Raw genomic sequence first — 17,268 nt, 5'->3', positions numbered from 1 at the left:
GCAGTAGTGAGGTGTCTTTGCAGGGGTCTGAATTCAGTTTTCATCCTCATGTTTCCAACATCTTGATTTTGATTTGTCAGTAGCAGAAGGAATTTGGGGAGCAAACAAGCACATAGAAAGATGGTAGGCAATGCTTACTTGTAACACTTACTGAGGAATTTCCTGCTTTCTTCCCTGATGTGGAAAACCCCCCACAAAGGGGCAGATGAGGAAGTAGACAGGCAAAGTCACATACAGACTGGTGAGCACTAGTGGGACGTGTGTTACTATGGTTTCTCTTCTCGGTGTTCGCTGGATAGCTAGCTCATTGCAGATGGTTTAGCGGAGACTCAAAGACAGGACACAAAACTTGAGCAGTGTGCTTCTCTCTGGTTGGGATGAATTTATCATTTTTAGGGGTAGAATTTCCCAGGATTTTCAAGTTCTCTTTAGGAGGGATTTATTATTTTAAAAATTTAAACAAAAAATGAAAGTATGAAAACAGAAAAATTATCATTTTCTGATCTATTCTTTGTGTGTATGACTTTACATTTTTGGTCTGTGGCCTTTCATACCTTTTATGCACTCAAAAAATGTCAATTCAAATTCTTGGTACTTGAATATGTAGATGAACCCATATGTAATACTCCTGGTTCATTTGAGTAATAAATTTTTCAGCCCATTTTTTATGATTGGAGGTCATATTCCTAACCACCAATAAATATTGTAAAGCACTTTCGCTGGAGCCATGCTAACCCAGGGCATCTGTCATTCCGGTCGTTGCTATTAGGAATTATTGGACTGAACCACTGGCAGAGAAAGCAGAGGGGGATGAGCTTGATGGTTGTAATGCTCTCTGCTCTTTGGTGTGTTTTGCAATTAAAAAAAACCCAATCATGCTGCATATTGATTACAGATCAGTGTAGGCAGATGTAGGCACTTTCTATTGGTGTGGCTTGGAGCAGTGCAAAGGGACTCTGCTGGGTTGGAACACCTCTCACCCCCAGTTTGGCAGATCCATCTTTCTGATGCTATACTGTAAATTTATTTCACCTCAGAGAGTAAACAGATATATTGGAGCCCCAAGGGTTCATGGGTAGCGTATTTACAAAGGAGGCTCCTCCGCCAGCCCGTGCCACCGCTGCTAATGAGAGCGGTCATTAAGTAAATGAGACATCGCCTTTAGCTGGCTTAGGAGTTCGCACACGGAGGGGAGAAGATATTTAATTGAAACGCGCACACAAGCTTCCCCACATGTGACCGCTGCGAGGGAGGCAGCTGCCTTCCCCTCCCCCAGTCCACCCGGCACCCCCCATGTAAATTTCATGATTGCTTTCCGTGATGTCATTTTGAAAGAGGACAGACAATAGCTGTGAGGAAAGGTAAGTCAATGTTATGTTCTTTCGCTGACAAAGGCAGACACCCAGTGCTAGGCTTTTCCCCTTGGACAGAGATGGGGGAGGGTGAGAGCAGAGTTGGTTTCTAAGAAGGAGGCTCTCTCTGCAGGAAAAGCAGGTCAGGGGATGGCTTTTTAAACTGTTCTGAAGGATGAGGCTTTCTTCTCCTCTCAGTCTGCCTGGTCTCTGTGTTCCTCCTCTTTCTCTGTCCCTCCTGCATCTCTGTGATTGTCGTGGACATGTTGTGCGTCAGATAGAAAGGATGTGGAGGGGGCCGCTGTGGATAAAGACAGGAAACTTTATGTGCAATTCTGGAAGAGGAACGCAGATATGTCTGGGCCATGGGACTCAGCAGCTCTGCTCCTGGGGAGGATGCTGGCCCCTTAAGCAGAAGATCTCTCTGAAGCAGTGACTTGGAGCTCAGATCTCATGTGGGACCCCCACCGGAGGTACTGAGTAAAATACTCCCAGGAGCACTTTGTCTTTGCAAGTCACGTACTTCCAAACTTCAGGAGTGATATCCAGGGTGTGTTTGCCCGTGGGATTGATGTGCAGAACTGAGCATCACCCATTCTTAGCTCCTTTCTCATGGCATGGTTGGGGCACTGGGGAGTGTGGCTGTCATGTCAGTGTGACTGAATTTGCATATTTAAGACTAGGAAGTCAATTTGAACTTTGAACACCATAATCCCATTTCCAGCCAGATAGCATATTCTGGGGCTATGGACTGGATTATGTCCATCAAATTCTCATTCTTCTTTGTAGAGCAGAGAAATAAACAAGCACTTGGTGGTTTTGTGTGTGGGGTGGGGTGCTCATTGCTGGCTCCTTCTGAGTCACCAAGGCTTGTCTTGTCAGCATCACCTTGGGTCAGTGGACGTCACTGGCTGTCAGAGTTGATGTTTAGGGCCAGGGATTTAGCTCAGTAGTTTTGCTGCCTGCCTCACAAGTGCAAGGTCCTGAGTTCGATCCCCGGTACCAAAAAAAAAGTTGATGTTTAATTTCTGAAACAAAACATCTGAGAGGTAGGTCAGTGGCTACATGTGGCTTGGTCCTGGGACATCAGACTGTGTCACCATAATGATAATAATGACAGTAATGATTTTAATTATCCTTTTGGGAGAGGGGGTGAGAAATTTTGCCCCAATAGTTAAAAAAAAAGTAGAGAAAACCAAGGATATCTCCGAGACGAGTGGCCTAGTGAATAAAAGGCAGGAAGGTGCAGGGGCAAACCTGAAGCAAGTGAGGGGAGCACTGAGCTCTTACCCAGGGGTGCACTCTGCTACTTGGAGGTGCCAGGAGCCAGGGGTGGTGGGCCCTCACATGGGCTGGGGCTGGTGGGGAGAGGCTTCTCTCAGCCCCAGGCTCCAGGCCACCAGGACTCCCCTCCCACTGGTCCTTGACTGTGATTATCACCTCCTTCCATATGGCTCCATTAATTAATGGTAAACAAAAGAGTGGAGAGCAGGGATTGAAGACTTGTGGTGTCTGGCTGGGACGTTGCTGCCAACAGAGGCAGGACCTGCTTGGTCCCCTGGGTGTGCTCCTGGTGCAGAGGTTGGGTCAGTGCTCAGAGGCAGTTTGTTTTGTTTTCCAAGGGAAGGAGGCAGCTTCATGAATCTTCTGTCCCATGGACTGGAGACTGAGGCCCTGCAGGGTTTCACCTGCAGAGTGCTAGATCTCACAGGGATGTCTGCCAACCCAGATGGTTGAACAGGAGCCTCCAAGAGTTGGACATAAAGGCTTTTACATCCTAAATGATCTTCCCTGTGCCTCATGGACCATGGAGCGCAGATGTGGTCAGGGCACTGCCCTCAGACAGGAGCTGCTGTCTAGAGTGCAGCTCACAGTGTGGCTCGTGTGTTTGGAGGAAGCCTTGAATGTTTAGAGCTAATGGTCTGACCCCTTGTCCTAAATGCCCCTGGTGCTGAGCTGGGAGAACCCACTCTGAAGAGACCCCTCTACTCTTGGGGGTGCAAACTTGCTGTGTGTTGGGGTTGGGCAGCCTTTACTGGCAAGTCCTGAGTCAGAGGGGGGTGGCAGAGGGGTTGCAAGCATGGGTGTGTGTGCTGGACACTGCAGGCAGCTGACTTGCACCATGCCCATCCCAGAGTCAGTCTGGACATGACTGGAGCTTGGGCTGTCCCTGGCTGTGGAGGGGACTCTCCCTGGTGCTACCTAGACCTCCATCCCCTCCGATCTGGGCCACTAGTCCTTCACTGGTTGGGGTCAGGAATATGCAGATGATGACATGGGTGATGGTGTGTGTGAGTAAGCGGAATAGGGGCAGAGGACTGGCTGGCCACTTTGCTGGGGTTGCTTGTGCTTGAGATGGCTGGACCATTTGGCATGCTGCTTTGCATGGCCAGCACTGGGCAGACATAGCAGGTGAGGAGTCTGCACAGTGACAAAATGCCAGAAACTTCTTGGGCCTCTAGCAGTTGCTTGCTGGTGCTGGGCAGGCTGGTGGCGACTGAGCCCTTCGGCATACCTACTCTGGAAGAAGGAGAACAGGGGTTTGCTTGGGCTTGCTGTCCCTTGACCTGGGTTGGAGGTGAGGGTGGGTCCAGGAGCAACCAGAGCACTTTGGTCAGCACTGGACCTGGCATGGATGGGGAAGCAGGGAGCTGGTCCAGCTGGCAGAGCTGAGGGGGCAGTGAGGTGTGCTCAGCTGATGGTGGTCAGCTGATCTGTGGGCAGGCCAGGCCCTCGCCAGCCAGCCAGGCTTACACATTACTCAGGCATCTTGGAAATGCGCTTGCTATTTTGACCCTGGAAAACCAGTCCAGAGCTCCTTTTTGTCGGCTCCTCTCTTGTGGCAAGCTGGGGAGGGGGTGTCTCTTTCCTCTCTCTCCTGTCAGGTTCGCAAGGCTCCTTGTCTTAAGGGCACCCCCTGCTCTCTTCTTGCGTACTCACTGATGAATAAACCACAAGTTAGTTGTCTACAGATGTAGTTTCAATGCGAACTTTGTAGTGTGAGCTTACAGGAAAATGGTCTTTGGGAAACAGCATCATTAGAAGGTTGGTCAGGTCAAAAGTGCTGTTTCCCAGAAGGGGCAACAGCAGCTGCTGGTGGTGCCATCCCAGTGAGCTTTCTGCTCCGAGAAGACCCCAGGGCCCTGCAGGGGTCCACTGTCCAGCCCAGAGCGTGTGCTGGCCTCAAGCAGAAGGCACCTTCATGGCCTCCTGAAGTTCTCAGCATATTTTCTGTTGTCCTAGATGCTAAATTTCCCCAAATGTCACTTTAAGAATCCAAAACAAAAGTGAACAAGGGGCAGTTTCACTTGAATTAAAATGTTTTTGATCTCAGACTTCCACTGAGCCTGCTTCACAGAGAATAGATTAATATATACTTGTGAGCAGAAAATACAGGTTGAAGACACTTCCCTATTTATCTTCAGTGTTGCTGGATCCCACCAGATACAGCTTGGAGTCTTGTTCCCCTCCGTTAATGCTGTTAGGATCATGTGTGTTTTTCTTGTGAAAAGTTTTATCTCTCACTTTCTCCCTAGTTTTTAAATTTGCACTTCAAAAAATGCAATGTTATTTTAAATGTGAATGAAAATAACGCAGAGGACATTTAATCTGCCTTGAGTACGGTTGCCTTGCTGGGATTAGCCCTGGCCTTGGGAAGGGAGAAGTTGTCAGACACAGTTGTGGTTATTTGGACGGATGACTGCCCCTCATCCTGCAGTGCTGTGGGCCTCTGCCCTGCACCTGCCTTTGGGGGCATGGCTTTGAGCTCAGGCAGCTGCGGGGTGTTGCTTTGCCCTGGGTTGCTTGCTGTAGTCTCGATGTGATCACAGTGTCTTGAGCTTTTGAGGAACTGTGGCTGGGAGTGCGGCCTGTGCCAGGAGGGCTGCCGTGCATGGGGAGGAGCCTGGCCTGTGCCTATATTTTGGGGTTGGGTGAGATGGCCAGGCAAGGTGGGAGATTTATGTATGACCCAGTTGTGGGAGAAGAGGAGGTGCCTCACGCTTTTGCCTAGTTGCTCCTCTTAGTCATGTTTAGCATTGTGCTCAGCATTGGTCTGATGTCTCAGGCAGGCCAACACATTCGGGAGCGGAGGGTGGGGCTGGGGCAGTGCCTGCTCTTCTCGCCTGAGCCTGAAGCTCAGTGCCCACAGCAGAACTGAGGTGTCCATGCCCCTGCCTAGAGTGGGAGGGACCCATGTTTTCTCTGTGGGGCAGGAGCTTGCATGCTGTGTGACATCCCCAGGGCCTACTTTAGAAGCCCCTGGAAGGTCTCTGGTGCCTCAGACCTCAAACTGGCAGTGTTTCAGATTCCTTTTAGTGACCTCCCAGGGATGGATGCCCAGCTCTGAGGTCCTAGAGGTGCATCCCGATGACTTGTCAAAGCATTTGGGTTTTCACCTGTGGGAGTATTGAATCCTGAAAGTAAACGGGCCTCTGCTGTTGTCTTCTGTGGGTAGCTGAAGTAGTTCCCAACCGGAAGTGCTGCCTGCTCTTTCTAGGCTTACAGCTTTGTCTGTGATGAAGTGCCTGGGGATAAGGAGGGTCTCCATTATACTAGGGACCCTATCTTGGGTGGTACAAAGTGGCCTGCCTAGTACTCAAACTGCTAATTGAACAATTGGTTGGTGAACCATCATTTTGCACATGCAATTGAGCAATTTTCACACATTCTACTCTAATCGAAGTTTTATTTAGGAATAAGCAGGGACTTAAGAAATCAGGAAGGCTTGCAGGATTCAATAGTATTTCCAGTGAAGGGGGCCATTATCCATAAAATGGGACAAAAATACGGCCTAGGTTGTGAGGGGCAAAGGGACGTGTTTGACTGTTTTTAAACATTGCGCCCTGTATGAGGGCCCTTAGGCCCTAGATGAGCTGTGGGTGGGGCTTGGGATGCTTCCTGATGAGACTCCTCCCAAGGCTCCTCTCTGCCCTGCCCAGCAGTCCAACTGTGGGTGTCGGCCCTGGAGGCTCCTATAGCCTGCAGCCCAGCCCTTTTTGGCTCTTCCTCACAACCTGAGACATTCTTGGTCTTCCTGGTCTGTCCTTCAGCCTTATTCTCCATCCCAAACCAGGTTATTCTCAAGATCCCTGGATATGACCCTATCTCCTGTCATCTCCTGCCATTTGATTTTTGTTTCTCTTTCAACATTCAGCATAGATGCCATCGTGGGTTCCTGGGTCACTGACCTGTTACTCTCATGACCTGCTATCGCATTGCAGACATGAGTAGGTTCCCTGCTTGCCTTTAGGAGAGCCTGGCCACCACCTGCTTAAGGCCAGAGGCCACCTGCTCAGGGCCTTTCTGGCACTGGAGCCTTGGTGTTTGGCTTTGAGATAGGGGGACCTTGGGTAGGGAGACTGGGTTCCATACTGAGCTGAAGAATTTCCAGTTAGATTTTTGTGGTGCTTCATTTTATTCCAGTGAAACCACACCCACCCCTAGGCTTGGTTTGTCACCTCCTGGCCTCCGTCATCTCTCAAGATCTCATTGCTGCATCTAGCAGGTTAGCTATGGGTTTCCCCTCTCCGCAACACATAGATATAAGCCATTGCCCCATTTTTTTTTTTTTTTTTTTTTTTTTTTACCAGGGATCGAACTCGGGTCCTTGAGCTTGCAAGGCAGGTGGTGGAACCACTGAGCTAAATCCCCAGCCCCTATCATTGCCCCAATTTTTAAGAAATGTGAAGAGCTATCAGCTTGCTTATTCAGTGCTAAGTCAGGATTCTGCTTTTCAGGTGCATTTGTCCAAAGGGAAAATGAAACTGGATTTGTTATTCTAATTGCATCTAGCAAGGCTTTGTAGGAAGCTGCAGTAGATCATGAACCTGCTGTTCAGAACCTGCTGCTGGATATGGATCTCCTTTTCCCCCCAGGGTCTGGGCTTTCATGCTTGGGCAGCAACCTGTACTTCCAATATCCAGAGGAACCAGAATGGAGTCAGAGACCAATTTCCTGTTATAGAGCCCTCTGATGACTCAGGGAGCTTGTGTCAGTGTAGAACACGTAGTCTTAGAACCTGGTAAGACTCTCCCTGCTGGCCCCTGTTGCGGAGCAGCCATGACTTGGCCAGTCACTCAGAGGCCAGGCTGCCCCTGGTATCTGTAAAGTGTTTGCATTTTCCCACAAATCTGTTGTGGGCTTTCTGTGTTCTGAGCAGTGTGCATTCTGGCTGAGAAAAAAGCACTCCCCAAGCCTCAGGTTTCTAGGCCTGCAAAGTAGCAGAGGGCTGTTGCTCATGGAACTGCCACTCTGGGGTTACTCGGAGCCTGAGAACTTAAACTGCAGCCAAGCCTGTCAGGGAGCAGCCCCTGGGACCTGCTCTTCTCTACCCAAACAGGAATTTGGGCACGGTTCTGGGATCAGCAGACTAGAGGGGAGAGAAGGAAATGGAGTTTCTTCCAAGCCATCACTACCAGTGCTTTGAGGCTCCCGGATCTTCTTACCTTACTGTGGAGCTCTTGCGCATTTTCCTTTCAGAGCTGGAGATGAGGTTGGGGATAGATCCTACAGGGACTTTGAGATAGCTCTTTCTGGTTGGATTCTCAAGGCCTTAATAAAGTGTGCTTTTAAGGAAGAAGGAGTTGCCTGTTTCCTCTCTGGGCTGTGCTGGACAGTTCTGGCTAAGAAAGTTTCTTGTATTCACTGGTAAGAAACAATAGAGCAGAGTTCCTGAGGTGTCAGTGTGTCCTCTGGGAGTTCCTGGGCTTGCCTTCTTGGTTCAGTGCCAAATCTGGCTTTCCTGTCCTGCATGGAGGGAATTGAGTGGAAACACAGCCTGTGTTGCTTCCCTAGGATTCACACAAGCTAGTCCAGGTGTGGCTGATCTGAAAATCTTTTTGATCTGGTCCCTGGTTGTGGCCCAGTGAGGCAGGGCCAGCTGGTCAGCCTGGCTAACTACCTACCTGCTCTCCTGAGCACAGGCCCAGGGCTGCCTTGCAGGGGTAGCAGCAGGTGGATATGGCTGACTATGTGGGGACCGTCCCTGGGCTTGTCCTGGTATAGAGGGCAAGTCAGGGGAAGCAGGGACCCCCAACCAGTGCCTCTGCCTATGTGGCTTTCCTCCCGTGCCTGTTTTCCTCCCTGGCATCTCCTTCAGTATCTTTGTTGCTGCCCAGTGTAGGCTCTTGGGAGCCCCCTTTTCTAGAGTAAACCCCTCCAGTTCCTTGCTGTGGGATGGGATATGCATGCTGCCCCCAAGAGAGTTCTGGGGTCATGCTCACCAGCAGGATGGAGTTTGTGCCCAAGGATCTTCAGAAGTGAAATCCTGTCTGTATCTGGTTGGAGCAGGTTTGCTTGGTCTGCCTGGAATCCAGGCGCCTGGCATGGGTGGGGATGAAGCCTGGCCACGTGCCTGGTCTACTTGCTTGGATGACCCTGGGGGTAGATGCAGTGTGACATTGTCTGTCACTCCTGTGACACTGCCACTCTGGGGTGGACACCTCCTCCCCTGCTGGCAGCTTCAGATGACAGGCTGCCTGGAGAGCCAGTCCTGTGATTTGGTTTGGAAAGTCATTATTACTGCCTAGCGGTTTAGCTGTTGTTTTTGCAGCATTGGGAAGGTTAAAAGAAATAATGATAATAATATAAGAAAGACTCAGCCACAGTAACTGCCTGCAATGTGCTATTTGCATTTTTAAGGAAACACTTCTTTGAGACAGCCTGGGTGAAAGGTCACTATTTGCATATAAATGGAAAAGAAAGTGTATGATGCTGGAAGTTACATCTGTATTATTTTCTCAGCAGTAAGCTGCTGTTGGAGAGATTAAGGGACATGGCTTGCATTTGGCTTTTATTGAATAGAGAAAGTACCAATGAGGCTGATTTAGAAGCAAAATAATGAGAGAAATGTGCAAAGCTGTAGAACTGCCGACTTCCCTGCCCCCACCTCTTCTCTCATTTTCACCGAAACTCAGCAAAAACAGGTCTGTCTGCTCCACTCAGCAAGTCTTCATTCTACTTCTCTCTGGATTCCAGCTTTAAAAAAAGAAAGGAAAGAAAAGGAGCAGAGCTTGCCCTCAGTTCCTCCTCGCCCCTATTCGCTTTTCCTGTCAAGAGTGGTTTCAGTAGAGAGGGCTGCCAGCAACCCCTTCTGCACCTGTGCACCTCCAGCAGGGCAGCCAGGCTTTGCCTTGGAGGGAAAGTCTGTGGCCTTGGAGCTGGGATGGGGTGGGGGGGTGGGTGCGGCCCAGACCTCTGCAGGGAAAGGCCGGGAATCCGGCACCAGAGCAGCCTGCAGTTCTCCAGAGGAACCCGCTTCTCGGGCACTGGAGGATTTTCATGGAGGTTTTCAGGTCCTCCAGCCATCCCAGGGCCTGGTCCCTGGCTTTCCCTAGTGTCAAAGCCTGTCACCCCAGAGAGAAAGTCCGAGGGCTTGTGCCTGCATGTTGGAGGTAAGAGCAGGAAGAGTTGTCTGGGGACAGGGACATGGAGTATCCTGCCTAGGAGGAGCCCTAAGGGCCCTTCTTCCCCTGCTTCAGTCTGTCCTTATAGAGGTCCCCACTGGCCACTGGTTACTTCAATAACTTCCCCTGTTCTCATTTTTCAAAAATTGTTTTGGAAACAACCTCAAATTCACAGAACAGTTTCAAGTACAGGACTAAACTGTTTTTCCTGAACCATCTGAGAGCATGTTGCTGCTTAGATGCTATTACCCACAACACAGCATGGCTATTTCCTACAAAGAGGGTCCTTTCCTGCCTTCACCTGCCTGTTTTCAGACCCTTCAAAGGATGGGTTCAGACCACATGTGGTGCCAGGTCTTGGGGGTCTTATCTTTGTCAGTCCAGCATAGGAATGGTTCTGTCTTTGATGACCATGAGATTTTGAAGAACACTGATCAGTTATACAGCAAAATGTCCTTCAATTTGGGTTTGTCTGATGTTTCCTGTGATTGAGTCTGGGTTTCATAGCACCCAAGCATGAAGTTCATCTTATAATAGGGACTTAGAAGCCTGCAGATGCCCAATGGGCAACGAAGGCAGGAGGAAGCTTGACATTCGCCTTCCTTTTGTACTTCCCTCCTTTGTTAAGCTGAGCAGACGTGTTAATCACAGAAGGCCTGTCTGCCTAAAAACTGGTTTATTACCCCATTTACACCAAGATAAGAGTAACTAAGACATTTTCAAGATTTACAGGGACATTGAATTTCCAGCCTTCACCCATGTCCTGTTCCAGACCCCCCAGAGCTGTGCCTAGAAGACTCCAATCATTGCCCTAAACTTATAGTCACCTCAGATTCCAGGGAAAGTAGAGTCTTGTAGATAGCTCCTTCCATGATGAGCTTCTCTCACCAAAGTGGGTGCAATTACTCCATGATGGAACTGAGGCTGCCCTTCTAAGCATGAGCTGTCATCTTGTGGGAACCCAGAAGGACTTCTCCAGAGCCACTTTGGAGAACCAGTTCTGAGATAACAACCAGATCACAGCTTACCAGGACTACCTACCCTGCCAGCAGTGCAACGCCCCTCCCTGTCAGCTTTGCAAACCCCAACTCTTACCTTTGTTCCTCTTTTTTATAAAAGCCCAAAGTTTTATCCAGGTGTGGTGGCACATGCCTATAGTCCCAGCACTCAGGAAGCTGAGACAGGAGGATCGCCGAGAGTTTGAGGCCAGCTTCAGCTACACAGTGAGTTCAAGGCCAGCCCGAACTACATAGTGAGACCCTGTCTCAAAAAAACAAAAAGCAAAAACAAAATCCCAAAGTTTCTGTCAGCCCCTTGAAGACAGATCTTGAGCCACTTGATTTTTCCTTCCCAGCGCGGCCATGCTGATTAAAGCTCCTTTACCTCTACATGGCTCCTTGATTGGGGTTTTGGGGTGGGTGACTGTGCCTGGTCTGTTGGACCCTCAGAGCTGGGGCTTGCACCCTAAAACTCTGCCAACACTATCCTCAGATCTGATGCTGATGGTCACTCAGTTGATGTGCTGACTTTTCACCTGAGTTAGATGGGCTATTCCAGGGTGTTTGCAATGTCCCTCCTTTCCCTTTGCAGTTACTAAGTATTTTGAGAGTATTTTGAATCTGTGATGTCTCTTCCTTATCAAACTCTGTTTGTTTATTTTAAGGACCAGTCCAGACTCATGATCTCTTCTTTTACCCAGTGGGTTATTGGCCTTACTTTGATCCTTGGGTAGTCCCTGATTGGCCTGCGGGAGCTGGTTGTTCCTCACATCCCCACCTGTGTCCTTCTCTGCCTTGAGCCTGCAGAGATTGGAGGGTAGCCAGTGACCTGCGGCTGGGGAGGAGAGGTGTGTGCACTGCATGCACATCTGTGTTTATTTTCCTTCTATTGAGGTACCTTGGAACCAGGCATTCACACTGGCATCTCTGATTCTAGACCCCACAGTGTTCTGGAGTTCTGCTGTGATAGCCAACCTGATTCTGTTTGTGTACCTGACTCCATTTGTATAAAGTGGAGTGATTCTGGGGGTCGCCTTCCCCTTCACCCTTGAGAGTCCCCTCAGGTAATGTATAACAGACCAACCACTACATCCTGTGTGAGCCTACAACTATGTTATCTTTACTATCTTGTAAACAGAAGACTTCCACACCTATGTGATACTTTGTTTAACTAAACTGTGTGAAACTTCCCTCACCCCCACTAGTTTAACAAAGTTCTGCTCCTGTAAAATTCCTCTTGTGCTTCCCAGCTCCCTGAGCCCTCCCCAAATAAAAAAGCCCTTAAAAAGACCCTGCAAACTGCCTTTACTTTGTCTGGAGTCTTTTTGACACTAGCCACTCTAGATCACCTGGCTATGGTAATAAAAGATTCCATTTAATTCAGAGTGTGGCTCATCTCTATAGTTCCCACTTGCCTGGCCCTATAGCACTGCCTTTCCATCACTTCTTCCTCCCACGCTGAGAAATGTGGCTTCTGTCATCCTTGACATAGTTGCTTCTTAATCTGCCCCCTCTCCACAAAAGTGCTGGCCCTATGTTACCCTCTCCTGACCAGGCCCCCTTTGCAGCCCACCCTCTAGCTGCCTTCTGTGACACAGGCCCCTGCTCCTACCAAGCCAGCTTGGTCAAGGGGGCCATTACTTTCTCACCCAAATTGGGCTCTGACAACAGGGAGCCTCATCAGCCTGTTTGCCCAGGACTGGGTCTCCTGGGATGTGGGACAGGACAGCCCTGAGCATGATGGCATGGCTGGCCCCTTTGGGCTCAGGACTGGCTCCAGCTTTCGAACACAGTGGCCTGTTGCTTCCTTTGGGCCTTCACACTTAAACTATATCTCCATTCCTTATTTATTTATTTATTTATTTATTTATTTATTTATTTATTTATTTTGAGGCAGGGTCTTACTCTGTAGTTCAGGCTGACCTTGAACTCACTATGTAGCCCAGGTTGGCCTTGAACTTGCAGGGATCCTCCTGCTTCAGCCTCTTGAGTGCTGGGATTACAGGTGTGCACCACTATGCCTGGCTATTTATTTGTTTTTTGAGACAGAGCCTTGCTATGTAGATCAGGGTGGTCTTGAACTCACTATGTAGTTTAGGCTGGCCTGGAACTCACCTGCCTCAGTCTCCTGAGTGCTGGGATTACAGGCGTGTGTCACCAAGGCTGGCTTTGCTTTTAAAATTTTTTAGTTTGAGACAGGGACTTGCTAATTTGCCCAGGTTAGGCTTGAATTTGGGATCCTCTTGCCGAAGCCTCCCAGAGTATGGATATTACTGGTGGACACCACTATACCTGGCTTACTTATTTATTTTTTATGTTTTACCACTGGATCCAGGAGCACACATGCTAGAATCCTTCTCCTATGAGTCTTTTTTCTCTTGTAGATGATTATCCTCTGCTCCACTCCCTTATAAAGGTCAGTGAGCTGTTTTTGAGGCAGAGGGTATCTGGAAGTACTCTTATTGTATTATTTCCCAGGTTTACTATTTTAATGTCTGGAGTATGTGCTGCAGCTGGAAATCAGTCCCTTAGTTTGGAAGCCCTGTCCTTTCCTCCTTTGGAAGTGTTTAATGCCCTTTTCTGAACCTGATGTTTTATAATTTTGCAGTGCTGGGCTGAGTTGAATGTGGGTCCTTTTTCATTCACTGTGCTAGGCATTTATTTTTATTTATTTATTTTTTGGCATTTATTTTACTTTTAAAAATTTTTGTTTAATCCAATATTTTTATTAGTATATGTTTGTAATACATAAGAATTGCATTTGTGTTGGGGATTGTTCACTTGTTGGGGGATCGCGATCACTGTTACCTGCTTTGCCCTCTCCTTCTCCCCTCCTGGTCCCTTCCCCTGCCTCTCCCAGACTCCCTTCCCATCCTGTGCTGGGGATTCACTGAGTCTTTCAGTATAAAAATACAGTTTCCTGTAGCTGTGGGAAGTTATTTTTTTAATTAAAAAATTTTTTTTTTGTTACCGGGGATAGAACTTGGGTCCTTGCGCTTGCGCAGCAGGCAGTGAAACCACTGAGCTAAATCCCCGGCCCCCGGGAAGTTATTTTTAATTATTTAATTTATACTGTACCCTCCCATTTTTCTTTTTCTCTGTTTCTGCTGCTGCTCCCAGATCAGATATTAGATCTCACTTTGCCCTTCCTTCTTACTTTTTTTTAGTTGCATTTTTCAGTTTGGCTTTATAATTTATTTCTAGACTGGGGAGATGGACACCATGGTGGTATTAAGCCTTCCCAAACAATTCCTGTCTCTTCCTAGGCTGTTTCATCTGTTCTGTCTTAGTCTGTGTCTGGTGTCTTTGGCCCTCCTTGTTCCTGCTGTAGCCACTGTCTAGTTGGGTGGTGGGAGGAGTTTCTGCAGACTTCCTCACTCTCCGTGGTCTGGGAAGGGCCTCACGTTGACCTGCAGAGTGCTAGGCCTGTCTCCCCTCTGGGCAGGTAGGGGACCGTGTGGGTCTGTGTGTCCTCAAAAGCCTGTCTTCCTGGAGCCTGGAGCTCAGAGCCCTGGTGTCAGATGCTCTCTGAGTCCAGAGACTGGAATTCTAGACTGTGTTTTCCCTCAAATCTACTGCAACTGTGGTTGGCTTTGTGGGTCCTTCCATTAGTTGTCCATTTTCATTTTCGTCTTTCTATCTTGCTGGGCATTGCCTTAATTAAACCTGAGCAGCAGCCAAGAAGGGGAAGAGGAGGAATTGAGATGATTTAGCTCAGTGGTTTGACTGCCTGCCTCGCAAGGGCAAGGACCCAAGTTCGATCCCTGGTAACAACAAAAAAAACCCCAACCAACCAACCAAACAAACAAAAAAAGATATAAGTTTATATTCAACTCGGGGGCTCAGCCTTTTAATTTCACTCCGCATAAGTAATGATGAAAGCTGGAGAGGCCTGGCCTCTTTAGGGCATCGGAACCCTGCAGGCAGGTGTGACTGGAGCCTGCTGGGTGGTGGGATTGTATCCACCCTTGGCCCAGCTCCAGGTTAACTCCTGGCTCATCCTGGTGACCATCCTGATGTGGTCCAGTAGAGGGGGTGGTGTGTTTCTGTGTTGCCAGAAACAACTGTCTTGGCCTGTGTGGGTGAATGCAGCTGCAACTGCCCTGGAGCAGGGGTGGGTTTTGAGGCCTCTTCAGCCCTCCAAGGCTCATCCCTCATTGCTGCAGAGACCCTGGACCCAGCCTTCCGTGGACACGGAGATCGAGGCAGCAGTTAATATTTGTGTGTGGTGTGAGACAGGCTCAGTTTCTTGTGGCCATCCATTTCTCCCAAAACATTGAAAAGACTGTTCTTTCCCATTAAATTGTCTTAGTGTCATTGTGGAAAGTCAGCAAATGTTTGTGAGAGTGTCTTCTGCTGTGAGGAGCTGAGTCTGAGATCATATCTATGAGACAGGCACAGATTTCTTGTGTGTGGCATGGCTTCTTTTTAAACAGCTTTATTTGCATATAATTTACATGTTGTACCATTCACCCAATAGAAACATGCAGTGGTTTAGTATATCTATAGAGTTGTGGATCTATCACCACAATCTAATTATAGAACATTCTATCACCCCAAGAAAAGCCCCCACTAGAAACATCACTCCCCATTTGCACCCTTTCCTCTAGTCCTAGGCTACCATGAATCTGGTTCCTGAATTTATGGATTTGTCTGCTCTGGATGTTGCATTAATTTGTAATTGTACAATATATGGACTTCTGCATCTGATTTCTTTCACTGATCGTACTATTTTCAAGGTTTGCCCACATTGTGGCGTAGATGTGCCTCATTACTTTGTTTTTTTTTTTTTTTTTTTTGGTACTGGGGATAGAACTCGGGTCCTTGCGCTGCCTCATTACTTTTTATTGTCAAATATTATGAAATTGTATTTTCATCCAACAGTTGATGGACATTTGTTTTTTCCACTTTTTGGCTAGTGTGAGTATAGCTGCTATAAATAGCTGTTTATAAGCCCTTGTATCAATATGTTTTCATCTCTCTTGGGCAGATATCTGGAAGTGGAATTGCTGGGTCAGATGGAAACTCTGTTTAACATTTTGAGGAATTGCCACATTGTTTTTCAAAACGACTGTGCCATTTTACATTGCCATCAGCAATGTGCAAGGATTCCAGTTTATGCATACCCTCACCCATCCTTGTTGTTGTGGTCAAATTTTCAATTGTTATAACCATCTGAGTGGTGATAAAGTGTTAGCACATGGTTTTGATTTGCATTTTCATAATGACTAGATGTTGAGTTTGTTGACCACTTACTTATATGGAGAAATGTCTTTGTAGAGATTTCTGTTCTGATCCTTTGCCCATTTTAAACTTGAGTTATTTGTCTTATTATGCAGTTGTAAGGGTTGTTTATTCCAATTAAAGAACTTTATCAGACATGATTTACAAATATTTTCTCTCAGTTTGTGAGTTTTCTTTTTACCTTATTGATGACTTTATTTATTTATTTATTTATTTATTTATTTATTTATTTTTTGAGACAGGGTCTCACTGTAATTCAGGCTGGCCTTGATCTCACTATGTAGCCCAGGCAGGCCTCAAACTCCCGAGACAATCCTCCTGCCTCAGCCTTCTCAGTGCTGGGATTATAGCCGTGCTCCACCACGCCCAGCTGATGATATTATTTAAAGTACAAAAGTTTTAAACTTTGATAAAAATCCAATATATATCAATTTTTTCTTTTATTCCTTGTGTTTTTGGTGTTGTATCTAAGAAACAACCGCCTAACCCCAAATCAGGAGGGCTTACTCCTGGGTTTTCTTTTTCTTTTTCTTTTTCTTTTTCTTTCTTTCTTTCTTTCCTCCCTCTCTTTCTCTTTCTCTTTCTTTCCTTCTTTCTTTCTTTTATTGTGTTAGGGACAAGCACAATGTGTCAAGCGTGCTGTGCAAGTGCTCTCCCACTGAACATCTCCAGACCTTCTAAGCTTCCTGATGGTTGTAGGTCTTACATTTTGATTTGTGATCCACTAAGAATTAATTTTTTTGGCTGTCCATTTGTTTCAGGACATTTGTTGAAAATATATTTTTTCCCATTAATTTCTCCATTCACTGCCTAGCCTCTGGCTCAGCTCTCCTGCTCTTCATTCTTATTTAGGGGATGGGAGTATTTCCCAGTAGAAAGGCTCTACTGGTGTTGGAGCAGGGCCAACACCTATCACTATAGGTCTCCCAGACAGGGCACAAAGATAGTCCCCAGGCTGGATTGGCCAGAGTCAAGGTGAGCCAGGAAGCCTCAGAGAAGACAGGTCTTCTATCAGGCTGTGTTATTGGAAGTAGCCACCATGCTGATGTCCTTGCCCTGGGACAAGGACACTATGAGTTAGGTCAGCAGGACTGTTAGGGACCAACTAGGCCAGGGCTCTGGTGCTGGGTCTTGTGTGCTCTTCTTGAGAATGTTGACCCTAGTGCCTGTGGAGTGACTGGGCTTTAGCAAGTGGACCCAATTGGCAGGGTGGCGGTTGGGCTATGGCTCAGTTCTGAAGGTCCCTGGCCTGCTGGAGGATGAGTCCTT

General features: G+C 47.7%; 1 protein-coding gene across 5 annotated transcripts in view; it reads left to right on the top strand.

Annotated features, from left to right (window-relative positions):
* The first annotated feature begins 1,010 nt into the window (after positions 1–1,010).
* The window catches only part of Myt1 (myelin transcription factor 1), a 58,397-nt gene continuing 42,139 nt past the window's right edge, over positions 1,011–17,268 (top strand). For 4 of the 5 annotated variants that reach the window (XM_004841137.3, XM_021255323.2, XM_004841136.3 and 1 more), the window contains exon 1: positions 1,012–1,361. The gene's annotated coding sequence lies outside the window, so the exon portion shown is untranslated. Of the gene's footprint in view, positions 1,362–17,268 lie in introns of all 5 variants that reach the window. The other variant, XM_087197945.1, reaches the window with a different exon arrangement.

Source organism: Heterocephalus glaber, unplaced genomic scaffold (assembly GCF_053883595.1).
Source record: "Heterocephalus glaber isolate CG9 unplaced genomic scaffold, H.glaber_assembly_v1.0 deba00001673, whole genome shotgun sequence".
Classification (NCBI taxonomy): Eukaryota; Metazoa; Chordata; class Mammalia; order Rodentia; family Bathyergidae; genus Heterocephalus; species Heterocephalus glaber.
This window is presented reverse-complemented; position numbering and strand designations above follow the sequence as displayed.